This window comes from Citrus sinensis, chromosome 1, assembly GCF_022201045.2.
Source record: "Citrus sinensis cultivar Valencia sweet orange chromosome 1, DVS_A1.0, whole genome shotgun sequence".
NCBI lineage: Eukaryota > Viridiplantae > Streptophyta > Magnoliopsida > Sapindales > Rutaceae > Citrus > Citrus sinensis.
This window is the reverse complement of record NC_068556.1, coordinates 11,306,586-11,321,888: the sequence shown is the minus strand read 5'-3', so window position 1 is coordinate 11,321,888 and position 15,303 is coordinate 11,306,586. Positions and strand designations below refer to the sequence as shown.

The following is a 15,303-nucleotide window of genomic DNA, read 5'->3' as shown; positions in this document are numbered from 1 at the left end:
TTACATCATTGTAAAAGTTAATACTACATAATTACTTTAAATACCTATTTGACATACTCATTATAAAAATTAACATACTTATAAGAAAACAAGAAATAGATAACGAGAAAAAATTGTCATAATAAGGATCCATGACAGAGAATTTATGTATCGTCTATGTACTTGTCACTCTCTCATGATAGAAAAAAAAAAAAATTATCATGCAATTTATGTAGAATTTTGTAAGCACAAGTACGTCATACCTTGATTTAAGGGAGATTTAAATTTATTTGAATTTTCCAGATTTTTTTATTTTTTGGTAGAAAATTTTATATATTTTAAAAATATTATTTATGATACCTTTATTTTAAACTTTATTATTATTATTATTGTAAATCCCCAAATTTTATAAATTTGATTTAAAAAAATACAAATCCAAAATAAAAATAAAATCTAATATTAATAGTTATAAAATCTAATAAATAAAAATACATGAAATTTAATATATATTATGACTACAATATCCATTTAAATCATACAAAGTACAACCACCCTAATAGCTGAAATATACAAACTACACCATCGCCAAATTCTGCAAGACATCTTAAGATAAGCAATCACCAAAAACACTTGCACCGAAGTCCAACATATATTGGGATACTTACATCATTCCGCTACAAGATCCAAATTCTTCACTACCTAAAAACAATATTCCACAAATAAAAATCAATTTCAGTTTACAGTACATGTAATTAACAAATACAATTAATCACAGAATGTGGCATTGCTATCTCCAACAAGTATTGTATAGCAGAAAAGGGTCTATGAATGTTGCAAGTTTCATGCCATTCAATAATAATGAAATTATTGAAATAGTTCCTAAAATAAAAGCACAAAAACAAAAAATTTACAGCATGAGTTGATATTTTTATTAAATAGAAAAGAGACTATCTCCCCCAAATTTAATTCATATGCCAGAAAAGAAGGCAATCCATCTCAAAATATAAGAGCACCACCAAAAGGCAAAGGAAAAATAAATAGTAATTAAATCACTTCTTTCTCTCTCTCTAATAAAAAGTAATAAAATATAAATTAAAGAGAGAGAAAACACTTTACAAAATTGAAGACAGAGAAGCATTTTTTATTTGAAGAATCTTAGTTGTGGAGTGTTTTTGGAGTCTTAAATGATGATGTAACTTTTCAAATAAGCAGTAAAATCTTATTTGAAAGGGCTTTTGATGATGCTCTAATTATGAATGAGAAGCCATTAAAAGCTAGAGAGCCTTGTTATTTCTAATTCTCTATATTTTGATGCTGCAACCAACAGTAAAGTTAGAAGAGTCAAAACAATGAAATATAGCTGTGATTTTCAAAAGGTTATGTTGCCAAAATTGCAGGTTTTGTAGCTAATAAAGTTAAAGAAAAGCAACTTTAATTTATATGAATGACAAATAATTTCCAGGGGTAGGAGAGACTGCAGACCAAAAAATATAAGGCTTGAGGCTTTAGCTTAGCTAGCTAACATTTATTTTATCACAACATAATATATTTGAAGCAACTCTAACAATTTGCAAAATGTAGGAGCACAAACCTTTTTGAAAGTTAATTTTCACCGAGTCAAGCTCCTTTTAAGTCAACCATACAAGCATAGAAATTTAAGATCAGTGCTCTGAATAATTGAGAATTGATCAGAGAACCAAAAAAATGAAGGGTGAAAGAAATTAAAGCAACTTACTAACACCAGCAAAGAATTTTTCACATAAAGCCTTTGTCTCAGCCTCTGTCTTGTGGGTGAGTCCAAAATAAATTAGAAAGTACATCTAATATTAAAGGTAATATTATTAAAATGACCCATTGGAAATCAAACATCATTAAACAATGATATTACTTGTCTTATTCGGTTAAAGTAACTGAACCACCAAGAAAGGGGGAAAAATGGAAAAAGTATCAGGTTCTAACCATTTTCTCCTAAATTATGCAGAGAAAAATAGTAATTGAACTATACAAATTTCTAATAGACATTTAATCAAACAGATTACATGTGCCCAAATCATTCGAAATTGTGAACCAATTAAGCATGTTAAATCATCAATTGACATTCAAAGTTTCCGAAATCATGATCTCTTAGACGATAACAGGTAAAATGTACAAGATAATTGACCATCAAATTTTTTCAAGATAAAGCCAAACCCTAACCACCGTGACAGCCACGAGCCACCACTACCTTACCACTTCACAACATATCCAATCACATGCAAATCATACCCAATCAATTTCTGCACCCAAATCTCATTTTTTTTAAAAAATTAAACTCACAGGTTTTAATACATAAACCCCAATGTCAGTTTTAATTTTTTTTCAAAAAAAAAAAAATCAACAACCTTACCTGAATATCGATTGATTCATCAAGCAACAAAATTGAAAAAAAAAAATTGATGCTCACAAATTTCATTCATTTGGTATGGCCCAGCAACCAAAAATTTAAAAGAAGAAAACAAATAAGAACAAGAATAAGGGATCTTACTGGTTCGAACGGCGGTGGTAGAACTGCTTGGGGTGACGACCAAAAGATGAAGAGACTAATAAACAACGTCAAACGAGTGTGCAATCAAACGTGGCGGTTTAAACCGCGGAAGAATGGTGGCGTTTTGAATGGCAAACTGGTGGAGATTTTTTTAATCGATTGGGGGTGAAATTTTAATTCTAGCGCTCAAGTGAGGGAAATTTACAGTAATAACCATTAAAGTTTTATTTTTTTCATCTTAACCCCCCAAAAATATTTCTATCAACATTAGCCATTAAATAACTTTTGAGACCAAAATACCCCTCCCTCATCTCTCCCCCAACACTCCCTTTCACTCATCTCTCCCAAACCGATCCAACTCCCATCATCGGCAGCGACATCAACCCTCGTCGGCTGCGGCTCCATCTCTCACTGGCATCCGATCTACGATCTACAACCTTCAACAAAACCTAGGTTAGTCATTTTTCTTATATTCATTAATTTAAAATGAGATTTTAGAATAATAATAGTTATAGCTTGAGAATAATGGTGGTGGTGGTGGTGTTTGTGGTGGTTGGTGGTGTTTGGGAGTATTGTTTTTCGATTTTGAAGTGTTGTGGCTTAATTTTGGGGGTGGGGATGGAGGGGGGCAGGGCGCGCGCGCGCCCATCATTGGGCAGCAGAGCGCGCCCATGCGCGCCCCATTATCGCACAAAAAATTAGAGTGTCTTTTTTTAACGAGTCATTTTTTTTTCTGTAAACGTAATGTAATAATTTTATAAATATTACAGATACATGGCGATTTCAGAATCACCGGATATCGAAGTAGGCAAGATGTATTTTCGTTATGCCGATCACTTTTCTGGTCGAATTTCGAGCATGTGTAAGTGATCTTCGGTCGTAAAAGCCATCGAGGGAAAATTAACAAAGCGGCAGTTGAGTATGTTCAAAAAGGATATATTTGGACATTTCTTGGAGTGTTGAAGTTTTCCGTCATCATCAATGTTGTCATAATTATCGTGGATTGGAGAGTAATATTACTGCAGTGATATTGTCCTTGGCAACACCTCTTCTTCATTATTGGGGCCAGACATATTTGCTCTAAACGAAGTTTCTGTATCGACATGTGGCTCAATACCTTCACTCGGAACTCGAGGTGATGTGGTAACGAATATAGGAATGCATCCAAAATTAGCTACATCGAATGCCATATGTAACACAACCCTCACCATTTCATCATCAAATATATCCATGGGCAGTGCACATACACGATATAATGTGTTACTAGACCTCAAAGTTGTCTTCATTGTGATACTATATTCATTAGGATTAATTTGTAACACATTGTATACTCTTGCCAATAACTGATCAAAAAGACAAATTTTCCCAACAAAAAAAGCTCTATTTTTACCATTGACATACTCCATACTCCATACGCCCATCCTCTAATGTCTCCCACCAACCATCGTAACATAATTCAAGTACAACTGAATCCATTAAGCCTGAAATTATAAAAATAAATAAATTATTTCAGCCCTATCAAATTAATAGTTAATTATAATGAATCTGGCTTTTGGTGCGACAGGCTGACTGTCGCACGAAACTTGGTGCGAAAGGCTGCTTGTTGTTGTGCAAATTTTAATGTACTCGCAAGCGCACGAATCTATTATAGTATAGATCAATGGTGACGAGTGTCGATCCCACGAGGAGGTGTATTTTAATTATATGTAGAATTAATTTTGTAAATGGGTGGTTGAAATTGTGGTGGAAGTGATTTAAATTATCCTAAAATTGGAATTGAGATTCTAAAATTGGAATTGCAATGGCGAGAATAAATTGAAGCAAAATCTATTGAAATGACGTACTTGGGTATCTGGATCCGTATCAACATGCATCATGGGCTAAATAATCCGTATTAATGCCAATTAAATCATGAGGGGGGAATTCACACCTCATGAACCACGCTCTAATCAATATGGTGCTAAGGGTTTATCGTGCCAAATAATAATAACCTTGTACTAGAGGGCCGGTGAAACTAAGGCGGTACTAGACAAGATTAGTATTATTTGTCGACGAGAAGTCAAAACATCCACAAAAGCTAGAGGGGAAGAGAAAATAAATTTACCAAATAAAGCCCATGACACATGTTGAGACTTCACTTTCAACCCAAGCTTGAAAAAAAATTAGCCACTCATAAATGAACTCGGGGCAAAATGAAAATTTATTAAAATACGAAGAAAATACAAGATGGAGAAGGAATTACAGAAAATGGATCCCAAAAATGGATTCAGAGATATCAAATTAGGGGGGGAAGGCCCCCTTTTTATAGATACATGGAGTAAATCATGGCCATCGGATTAAAAACAGTTTGGACGCTCAGGATTGCGCCACGTCATCAGTCAACAGTACGCAGTTTGACCACGCGGATGAACAGTAACACGGTTTGACCCGGGTTGAACAGTAATGCGGTTTGGTTGAAAATAATCCTGTGTGATGCATGTACCGTACGCGAGATTTTTCGTCCACTGATATGCTGCCACGTCACCATCAACAGTACATAAGAATTTTAGTCCAACAGGATCGTGACACCTCATCAGTCAATGCCACATCATCGGTCAATGCCACATCATCGGTCAATGCCACGTCATCGATCCATCTATGTGAACAGTGTCGTGAACAGTAACGTATACAATATTGTACACGTGAATAGTACCGTACATGTGAACAGTGTCATTTTTCCTGTTATGCTCCTTATAAGGTTTTCTACCGTCCTGAGTTCAAAAGTGATGTCTGTTTTGCCGTCTGATCTCTCCTTTATTGTGAAATGACTATAATGCTCCTAAAATACATAAAATACTTAATTAAAATAAAACACATGTAATTAAATCACAAGAAGGTTAAATACATAAAAGTAAGGGTTGTTAGTAAGATTTAAAATATAAAATGACGGTTTTCTCCTTTATAAATATGCATTTTCTAACACTCAACACACCCCCCAACCAGCTTATTGCTAGTCCCTAGCAAATAAAGTGAAAATAAAATTCAAATTCAAAATGATTTTTTTTTTTTAATTTAGAAACACTCTTGTTTATTCAATCAGATTAATGATAGCAATAAAATAAAAGTATAAGAATTATCTCCAGTTTAAAGCAACATCACACCCACATCAACCATCCACATGAATCAGCCCAGTAGACTTTGTTATAGCTACTTTCAAGAATGACATGTCAAACCCCAAAATCTCACTAGAAGTAGTGACACTCTCACAAAGAAATTAAAACCAATAAAAATAGTCACTTTAATGAATGGTAATTGAGAGAGAAAATAAAAAAGTGATATCACATACTCTCACCAAGATGAAATAAATATGCCCTCAGCTTAGAAATAATACGATCTCAAGTCAAACAAAAATGCTAGTCAACCCACTTTATTTATCCTTTTTTATTATTATTATTATGCATCACTACATCTTTTTAGCCCACATAACTAGCTTCTACTTCAGATTATAGTTCCCTAAAATCAAGAAGGACTTTTATTAGGATGTAACGTAGGCTAGGGACATGGTTAACAAAGAAGGGAAATAAGGAAAATAAAGTGTATGTTTGAGAAAAATGCAGAGGAATTTTTTTTTTTGGAAGTTGTAAGGTGGATTTCACCTATTATTGTTATTATTATTATTATTATTTTTGAATTTTTTTTTTTGCTTTTGCTTGGCACAACGTTACTAAATAAAATAATTATTTACATTTTTCTCAAACATAAATAGGTGATGGAACTTATAAGACATTGGGTAATACTCCAAATTGGAGTAGATCAAGATGATAAGTTTGACAAAGAAAGGTTTTTTTTTTTTTTAAAGGCTCAAAAGGGTTAACTATGGATATTTGATAAAAAAGATGGCTAGAAAGGCTCAAACAAATCAAAGATGGCCTTTCCATCGTCTTTTAGGGCTCTAAATAATCTTCCATATCTACTAGTTAGATGGGCCTCCAAATGTAGCAACACACTTTTTTTTTCTTTTTTTTTAATTTTACAATTTTTTTTTAGGGTTAACTCAAAAGAAATCCAGAGATCGTGTATACAATAATAAACTGTTAAGCTGTATAAAGAATGGGCAAAATGGTTACTCTCTAAGAAAAATGATAGGCTCAAAAACTCACTTGGTACTTATTATGACATGTTCATTCCTTCAAGCAACTCATATTTGTCTCCGACATCAACATGTAGAGTAGCAAACATAATGTAACATCACTTAAGACCAAAGATAATACAAATACTAAAATTTGAAATTAATCATGTCATCCAATGTTAAAACAAATCACACAATTTTTTTTTTAAACAACATTCTACCCCCCAACCTATTCTAAACATGAAAGGAAAATATGCATGCAGAAATGTGAAAATGATGCATAAAAACTAATTAGAAAAGTTACACGTAAAATGATAGAAAACGAAAATGGTTTTTTTTTTTAAGAAGATGCGTTTCTAGAGGCACTACACTCCATATTCAGCCATCTTCGACTCACAAGTTAGAAAATGTATATTTATAGAGGAGAAATTAAAAAGAAGAAAAATAAACATAAAAACATAATAAAGAAAAAGAAAATGTCTGAATTTTTTTTTGTTTTTTAATTTTTTTTTAAACAATGAAGATGCATTTCTAGAGTCACTACACTCCATATTCAGCCATCTTCAACACAAAAAGTTAGCAACAGTTAGTTTCTACAACAAAAAATTAGTAAAAACTTAACCAAAATTCCACAATTGTCGACTATTTCCTCCCCCCAACTAGAACGAAACATTGTCCTCAATGTTTGAAAGGAAAGAAGTAGAGTTTAGAAGACATCACCTGGGTGGTGCAACACAGAAAATAATATTTACAAGCTGAGAGTTAAATCTAATTTTTACTTCTTACTGCGGCTACTGTTACCATCATTATTTGGATGCTCCAACACATATCAATTAGCTCATTAGCAGTGTAAGCACAAATAAAGAATTTTTCGCATTAGAGGGAATGAAATAGTTTTTTATTGCATGGTTAAGAAATGCGATAAAACCATCATAAAAGTTATTGACATTTAACAAACCGATGAGTTTCTGGTGGATGTGCAGATGGGCCTAAGATGCTAGTGTGATAAGTACCTCTAGTATTGCAAGATCTCCTGGAAGGAAAATAAAAGCATCAGCATGATTAAGCATTTCAGTTATTCTTTCTTGCATACCTGAGACGACTAACTCTTCTCCAGTTGATGAGTCAGACGAACTGCCCAAAGGTTTTATGGCTCTTGGGATGATGCCTAACACTTGGCTTCCTCTGACAAAAGTTGCTTCAGAGACTATTTTTGATAACCCTCGGTTACCTCCTCCATACACCAAGTGTAATTTTCTCTCTGCTATACTTCGACCAAGATCGATGGCTGCCTCAACAAACTCTTTATGTTTGCCATAGGTAAATCCAGAAAGCACACAAATGTTCTTGAATTGTCTATTTGGAGTAGCTGCCATTGTGATACTTCTCAAAAAATAATTTGTGAGTGCTTGACAAAAAAAATCACATTTAAGAGTTTTGGTGACAGTGGGTCACAGTTCTGTATAAGGTAACATGTCAGTGTCCAATAACGCGTAAAGCACGTGGCTCGCGAGTCAAAAAAGAAACAGTAAAAAGGAAAGAGTAAACAGTAATAAGGAAAAAGCAAACAGTAATAAAATTATTAAAGACAATAATGCACACAATAAAACAATTGTGAAATAAAATAACAGTAAAGTGAAAGGATATTTACAGGTAGTTGCGACTGTGGCTCACATCCTCCTCTGGTTTTACGTCCAGAAACGGCTTAAACGCCCTCTATGGGTCGAGAATAGGCTTCCTATCCAGTTTTCTTATAAACTGGCAAACAGGGTCGTTTATAGTCAGATTCCCGAGACTATATCGTGCATGCTCTTTCTGGAATAATGGCCATAACTAGAGAATCGCTTCTTGCACATATCCACTGGGATGCGTTTCAAGAGATAAAAGGATATCATCTAATGACTCCTTATTCAAGCCATCCCTAATGAATTGAATCTTATCTTCTCTGTTATCAGACACCATTCCTAAAGAACATGGATTTTTATTACAACTCATTCTGGCACACTTATGACAAGCAACAAAAATTCTTCGAGCTCGTCGTTTTCTTGCATAATTTCTTTTACCACAACCAGGTATGTATGCAATAAATTTTGGAGGTAACTCACCTGCCGATCGTACTTTAGCCTCGATTAACCAACGGATGTCAGCAGGTATGTTATTCCTCATGAGTAATCGCTTGCGTTCGGACCGAGCTTTATAGATCGTAAGGAGGGCATTCTGAGGAAGTGAAGGGAATCGCTTGTGAAGCTTCGCTAGAATCTCGTTTCTGTCCATACTTTCACCTCAGAATATCAGTTATTATGGGAAACTGAAGTAACCGACTTGATTGTCACGGAGTACCGTTATCCGCCACTTCACCGGGGTAACAAACTAAAGCACACAAACAGAAAAATAAATTAAAACACACAAAGAAAATTAAAATCGTCCTCTTATTGAATTTACTTCAAGCTCCAACTGGATGTCGTAAACACTTCTCTCAATGTCTCTGGGTTGGCTTCTAAACCCTCAACATAGGCTACTAACTCTGGTGGTTGTAGAGCCCAAATGCGATGTGTTTTACAAAATTGAATCTGCCTTTTGAGATGAGTTTTGACATGTTGAAGTTTTTTAAGAATGTTCAGGAGGAACGGTCTAAGTAAGGTACTCATGATTAAAAATGATAAAAGAAAACTTAATAGTTAAACAAACACACTTATGCAAAAATAATTTCAATTAGCAGAAGAATAATATAAAGAAAGAAAAAAATCAAATCAACGAAAAGAAAAAAAAATCAATTCAAATATGGTGGGTTACTCAAATTTATTTCGGTGTCTTCTCCATGTGGTTGGCACTCTAGATATGGCTTTAATATTTGACCATTAACTTTAAACGTGACACCGTTCTTTGGGTCCTTAATTCTAATTGCCCCATGTGGAAAAACAGTATGAACAATAAATGGGCCAGACCAACGAGAGCATAACTTACCTGGGAATAGGTGCAAGCGAGAATTGAATAAAAGCACTTTTTGACCTGGAGTGAAAGATTTTCTCATAATTTGCTTGTCATGGAAGACTTTTATTCGTTGCTTGTAAATCTTGGCATTTTCGTAAGCGTCATTGCGAATTTCTTCAAGTTCTCCCAGCTGTGATCTTCTTTCTGAGCTGGCTTACTGCATGTCAAAGTTGAATTTCTTGATAGCCCAATATGCACGATGCTCGAGTTCCACAGGTAGGTGGCAAGCTTTTTACACTAGCCTGTAGGGTGACATCCCAATCGGGGTCTTGAAAACCGTTCTATATGCCCATAATACATCATCAAGTCTTAATGACCAATCTTTTCTGTCCAGCCTCACCGTCTTTTCTAATATGTGCTTTATTTTTCGATTGGAGATCTCAACTTGGCCACTGGTTTGCGGATGATATGGGGTCGCCATTTTGTGTGTGATTGAATACTTTGTCAAAAGAGCTTTGAATGCTTTGTTACAAAAGTGGGCACCACCATCACTGAGATGGAATCCAAAGCGTGAGACAATGTTGCTTTTCAAAAATGCTATCACCACCTTGTGATTATTGGTCCTACATGGAATTGCTTCTACCCATTTTGATACGTAGTCAACAGCAACCAATATGTATTGATGGCCAAAAGAAGGGGGAAAGGATCCCATGAAGTCGATACCCCATACATAAAAAATCTCAACCACTAAAATTGGATTTAGTGGCATCATATTCCTTCGCGTAATGCTCTCCATTCGTTGACACCTATCACATGAAGAACAGAAAGTGTAAGCGTCTCGAAATATAGTTGGCCAATAGAAACCACATTGTAAAACTTTAGTTGCTGTTTTCTTAGCACTGAAATGGCCTCCACAAGCTTGTTCATGGCAGAATGAAAGAATATTTTGAATTTCATTTTCTAGGACACATCGTCTAACAATTTGATCAGCACAATACTTGAACAAATACAGGTCATCCCAAAAGAAATTATTTATCTCTGCAAAGAATTTAACCTTGTCTTGTTTGGTCCAATGCTCTGGAAGTTTACCTGTAACAAGATAATTAACTATATCAGCATACCAAGGTAATACTTCCACACTCATTAATTGTTCATCTGGAAATGACTCATTCAATATTAATGGCTCTGTAATTGTGTCAAAATGGAGACGAGAGAGGTGGTCCGCCACAATATTTTCTGTCCCTTTCTTATCTTTGAACTCCAAGTCAAGTTCCTACAAAAGTAACACCCAACGAATTAGTCTAGCTTTTGCATCTTTCTTTGTGATAAGATATTTAAGAGCAGCATGATCTGTGAACACGATTATTTTACAACCAATGAAATAAGATCGAAATTTCTCTAATGCAAACACTACTGCTAGCATTTCTTTTTCAGTAGTTGAATAGTTTAACTGTGCATCATTCAATGTCATACTAGCATAGTAAATAACGTGGGGAATTCGATCAACTCTTTGTCCTAATACTGCTCCTACTGTATAATTAAATGCATCACACATGAGCTCAAATGGTAAGCTCCAATTTGGGGGCTGAATGATGGGTGATGATGTCAACAACTGTTTTAACTTTTCAAATGCCACAAGATATGAATCATTAAAGACAAAAGGTACATCCTTAGCAAGTAAATTGCATAAGGGTCTAGAAATTTTGCTAAAATCTTTAATGAAATGTCTATAGAAACCAGCATGCCTAAGGAAAGATCTTACTTCTCTGACTGTTTTTTGTGGAGGAAGATTAGAAATGAGATCCACCTTGGCTTTGTCAACCTCAATACCTTTGCTCGAAATGATGTGACCGAGAACAATACCTTGTTTTACCATAAAATGGCACTTCTCCCAATTTAAGACCAAGTTCTTCTCGATACATTTCTGCAGAACTTGTGTTAGATGATGTAAACATTGATCAAACGAGTCACCAAAGACAGAAAAATCATCCATAAAGACTTCAAGGAATCGTTTAACCATATCAGAAAAAATGCTCAACATGCATCATTGAAATGTAGAAGGTGCATTACATAATCCAAATGGCATTCTCCTATATTCAAATGTGCCAAAAGGGCAAGTGAAAGTAGTTTTCTCTTGATCTTTTGGTGCTATGGGAATCTGATTATATCTTGAGTAGCCATCTAGAAAGCAATAAAATTCATGGCCTACCAATTTATCAAGCATTTGATCGATAAATGGTAAAGGAAAATGGTCTTTACGTGTGACAGAATTTAACTTTCTATAATCAATGCATACACGCCATCCTGTAGTCACTCTAATGGGTATTAATTCATTATCAGTATTTGTAACTACTGTGACTCCTGACTTTTTGGGGACAACTTGCACAGGACTGACCCATGAACTATCAGAAATTGGGTAAATGGTACATGCATCTAATAGCTTAAGGACTTCAGTTCTAACAACTTCTTTCATGTTAGGATTTAACCGACGTTACATTTCCCTAATAAGTTTAGCATTTTCATCAAGGTGAATGTAATGCATGCAGTCTACTGGGTTTATACCTTTTATGTCTGCTATGGTCCATCCTAATGCTCGTTTGTGCTCTTTTAAAACATCCAACAACTTACCTTTTTGTTCGTCATTAAGGGATGATGAGATGATTACCGGCAGAGTGCTTTCTTCTCCCAAAAATACATATTCCAGAGTGTTGGGCAATGGTTTGAGCTCGAGTTTTGGTGGTGATTCTGATGATGGGATGAGTTTCTTTTCTGATGGTGCTAGTTGTTCAACTCTTGACTTCCATTTATTAGTGTCCATGGATGATGCTGAGTCAAGTAAGGCATTGACTGCATCGACTGACCTATCAATATCAAAATCAAAACCAAAGTGAGTTAAGCATGTTTGTAAAGGGTCATCACTAAGGTTTGAAACAAAAGTGTCATCAACTAATGCTTTAATTAAATCCACATCTACAATTCCATCATCTGCATTATGAGGTTGTTTGGCAATGTTGAAGATGTTCAGCTCCATAGTCATGTTGCCGAAGGACAACTGCATATTTCCAGTCCTGCATTGAATGTGAGCATCCGCAATTGCCAAGAAAGGTCGGCCTAGGATAATGGGGATGTGCTTCCTTGAATCCTGTATTGGTTTAATGTCAATTACAATGAAATCAACAGGAAAATAAAACTTGTCTATCTGGATAAGCACGTCCTCCACAATACCACGAGGTATTTTCGTGGACCGATCTGCAAGCTGTAACACCACTGGAGTTGGGTGTAATCGCCAAGTCCAAGTTTCACGAATACAGAGTAAGGCAAAAGATTTACACTAGCTCCTAAATCCAACAAAGCATTCTCAATTGTGTGGTTCCCTATACTACATGAGATAGTGGGGGAGCCTGGGTCTTTGCATTTTAAAGGAATTTTATGTTGGAGTATAGAACTAACGTTTTCTGTTAAAAATGCCTTCTTTTGAACATGCATATTTCTCTTTTTAGTACAAAGGTCTTTAAGAAACTTGGCATAAGATGGAACTTGCTTAATAGCATCAAGTAAAGGGATGTTAACACTTACCTGTTTGAAGATTTTAAGAATCTCACCTGTGGATTTTCCCTTCTTTCCTTTAGCTAACCTCTGAGGAAATGGAGCTTTCAGAACATATTCTCGTGGGTTGGTTTCTTTTTTTTTTCTTCCGATGGTGAGTCCTCAACATTCACAGGTACAATTTGATTTTCTTTTGTCACCGGCATCTCCACTTTGTTGTCGACTTCTTTTCCTTTTTGCAAGGTCATGACTGCTTTGACCTCTCCATGCTGCTGTGGTGAACTGGTACTTGCTTCATGTACTCCTTTAGGATTAGGCACTGGTTGACTTAGAAACTTGCCCTTCTCAACAGTCATTGCCAAGGTCTGAACTGAAGAAGCAAGTTGTCCCACCATTTTCTCGAGGCTTGAAACTGATTGGGCTTGTGAGTTGAAGCCTGCTCTCAACTCATTTCGTAGTCCATCAATGGTGCGGTTCTGTTGCTCAATCGTGGAGTGAGTAAGATTCTTGAGATTCTGGAATGAATCCTCCCATGGTCTGGGTTGAGAGTAGTTCTGGTTTTAATTGTATGGTCTAAATGGGGGCTGAGAGGCTTGAGGAATTTGAGGAATTGGTTGCATTGGTGGAGCTGAAGCTGCTGGTCCATTCTGTTGGAGTCCTTGAGACCATGAAAAATTGGGGTGATCTCTCCATCCAGGGTTATATGTGTTGGAGTATGGGTTGTAATTTGATGGCTTTCTCATTACACCAATGGCATTGGCTTAATCTGAGTATGAGTCATGGTCATGTGGTTCTGTTGAGTTAGCAGTCGATAACGATGTTATTTGTCGAGCAAGACCTTCAACCATCTCCTTGACTTCCTTAATTCCCGAAGTTGACTCGCCAATGTGAACCTCATTTACTCCCTTAATTCTTCTAGTATTCCTGAGTGATCGACTCCGTTGTTGGGAATTATCCGCTTGTCTCTGGAAGAATTCTCAAATCTCTGATGCACTTTTTGACATTAGCTCTCCTCCACTTGTTGCCATTAGCCATTCTTGCACATTTGGCAATAATCCCTCCAAAAAGTATTGGCATTGGTGCCATTTCTCGTACCCATGATGTAAACACTTCAAGAGTAGCCCATTGAATCGCTCCCATGTTTCGAAAAACTGCTCGTCTTCTCTCTGGGTAAACTCCGAGATTTCCCTGCGAATAGCATTGGTTTTATGCACTAGGAAATATTTATTCAAAAATTTTGTAACCATTTGTTCCCATGATGCAATGCTATTAGCAGGCAATGTATTAAGCCATGAACGAGCTCTATCTTTTAAAGAAAATGGGAATAGTCTAAGTTTAACATCATCATCTAAAAAAATTTCATATTTAAATGTTTGACAAATGGCATAAAAATCATTCAAATGATTATATGAGTCCTCATTTTCTAGGCCATAAAATGTAGGGAGACAATTTAGCACACTAGGTTTTAGTTCAAAACTCCTAGCAGCTACATTTGGGTATCTTATACATGATGTGCTCAAATTAGCTAAGGGACTAAAATAGTTCTTAAATGGCCTCTCTTGTGGTGCTTGTAAATCCATTTTATTTTTAACGTGTTTGTGTGTGCGAAGTGTTTTTTCTAATTCAAGGTCTATAGGTTCAAGATTAAGAAATAATGACATACGACCATGCATGCAAGGAACACAAAAATAAATGGGAACAAAACAAATAAAAATAAAGAAAAAGGAGAAATTACGATACCAACCTTATTGCGCTATTAAAACCTTTCTATAAAAATACACAAAAACAAATACGTGAAATAAATTAACTAAAAATAAATTAATAAGATAAATAAAAAAAATTACAAAGAAAAATAAATTGAAAATTAAATTACAAAATTTTAAAGAGGAGAAAAAGAAAAGAAATACTAACCTTTAAATGTAGAGTCTTTTTTTTTAATAAAAACAAAATTGCAAGAAAACAATTAAAAGAAATTATTCACAAAAATTAATTCTATGAATTAAAATTACTTACCTCCCCGGCAAAGGCGCCAAAAACTTGTTGTGCAAATTTTAATGTACTCACAAGCGCACGAATCTATTGTAGTATAGATCAATGGTGACGAGTGTCGATTCCACGAGGAGGTGGATTTTAATTATATGTAGAATTAATTTTGTAAATGGGTGGTTGAAATTGTGGTGGAAGTGATTTAAATTATCCTAAAATTGGAATTGAG

At 35.1% G+C, this 15,303-nt stretch overlaps 1 long non-coding RNA gene across 1 annotated transcript; it reads right to left on the bottom strand.

Annotated features, from left to right (window-relative positions):
* Positions 1–420: 420 nt before the first annotated feature.
* Positions 421–2,669, bottom strand: LOC107176648 (uncharacterized). Its single transcript, XR_001507913.3, has 3 exons — positions 2,504–2,669; positions 1,571–1,648; positions 421–678 (listed from the first exon to the last, which is right to left on the bottom strand). It is a non-coding gene; the product is annotated as an uncharacterized LOC107176648 (long non-coding RNA).
* Between the last annotated feature and the right edge of the window lie 12,634 nt (positions 2,670–15,303).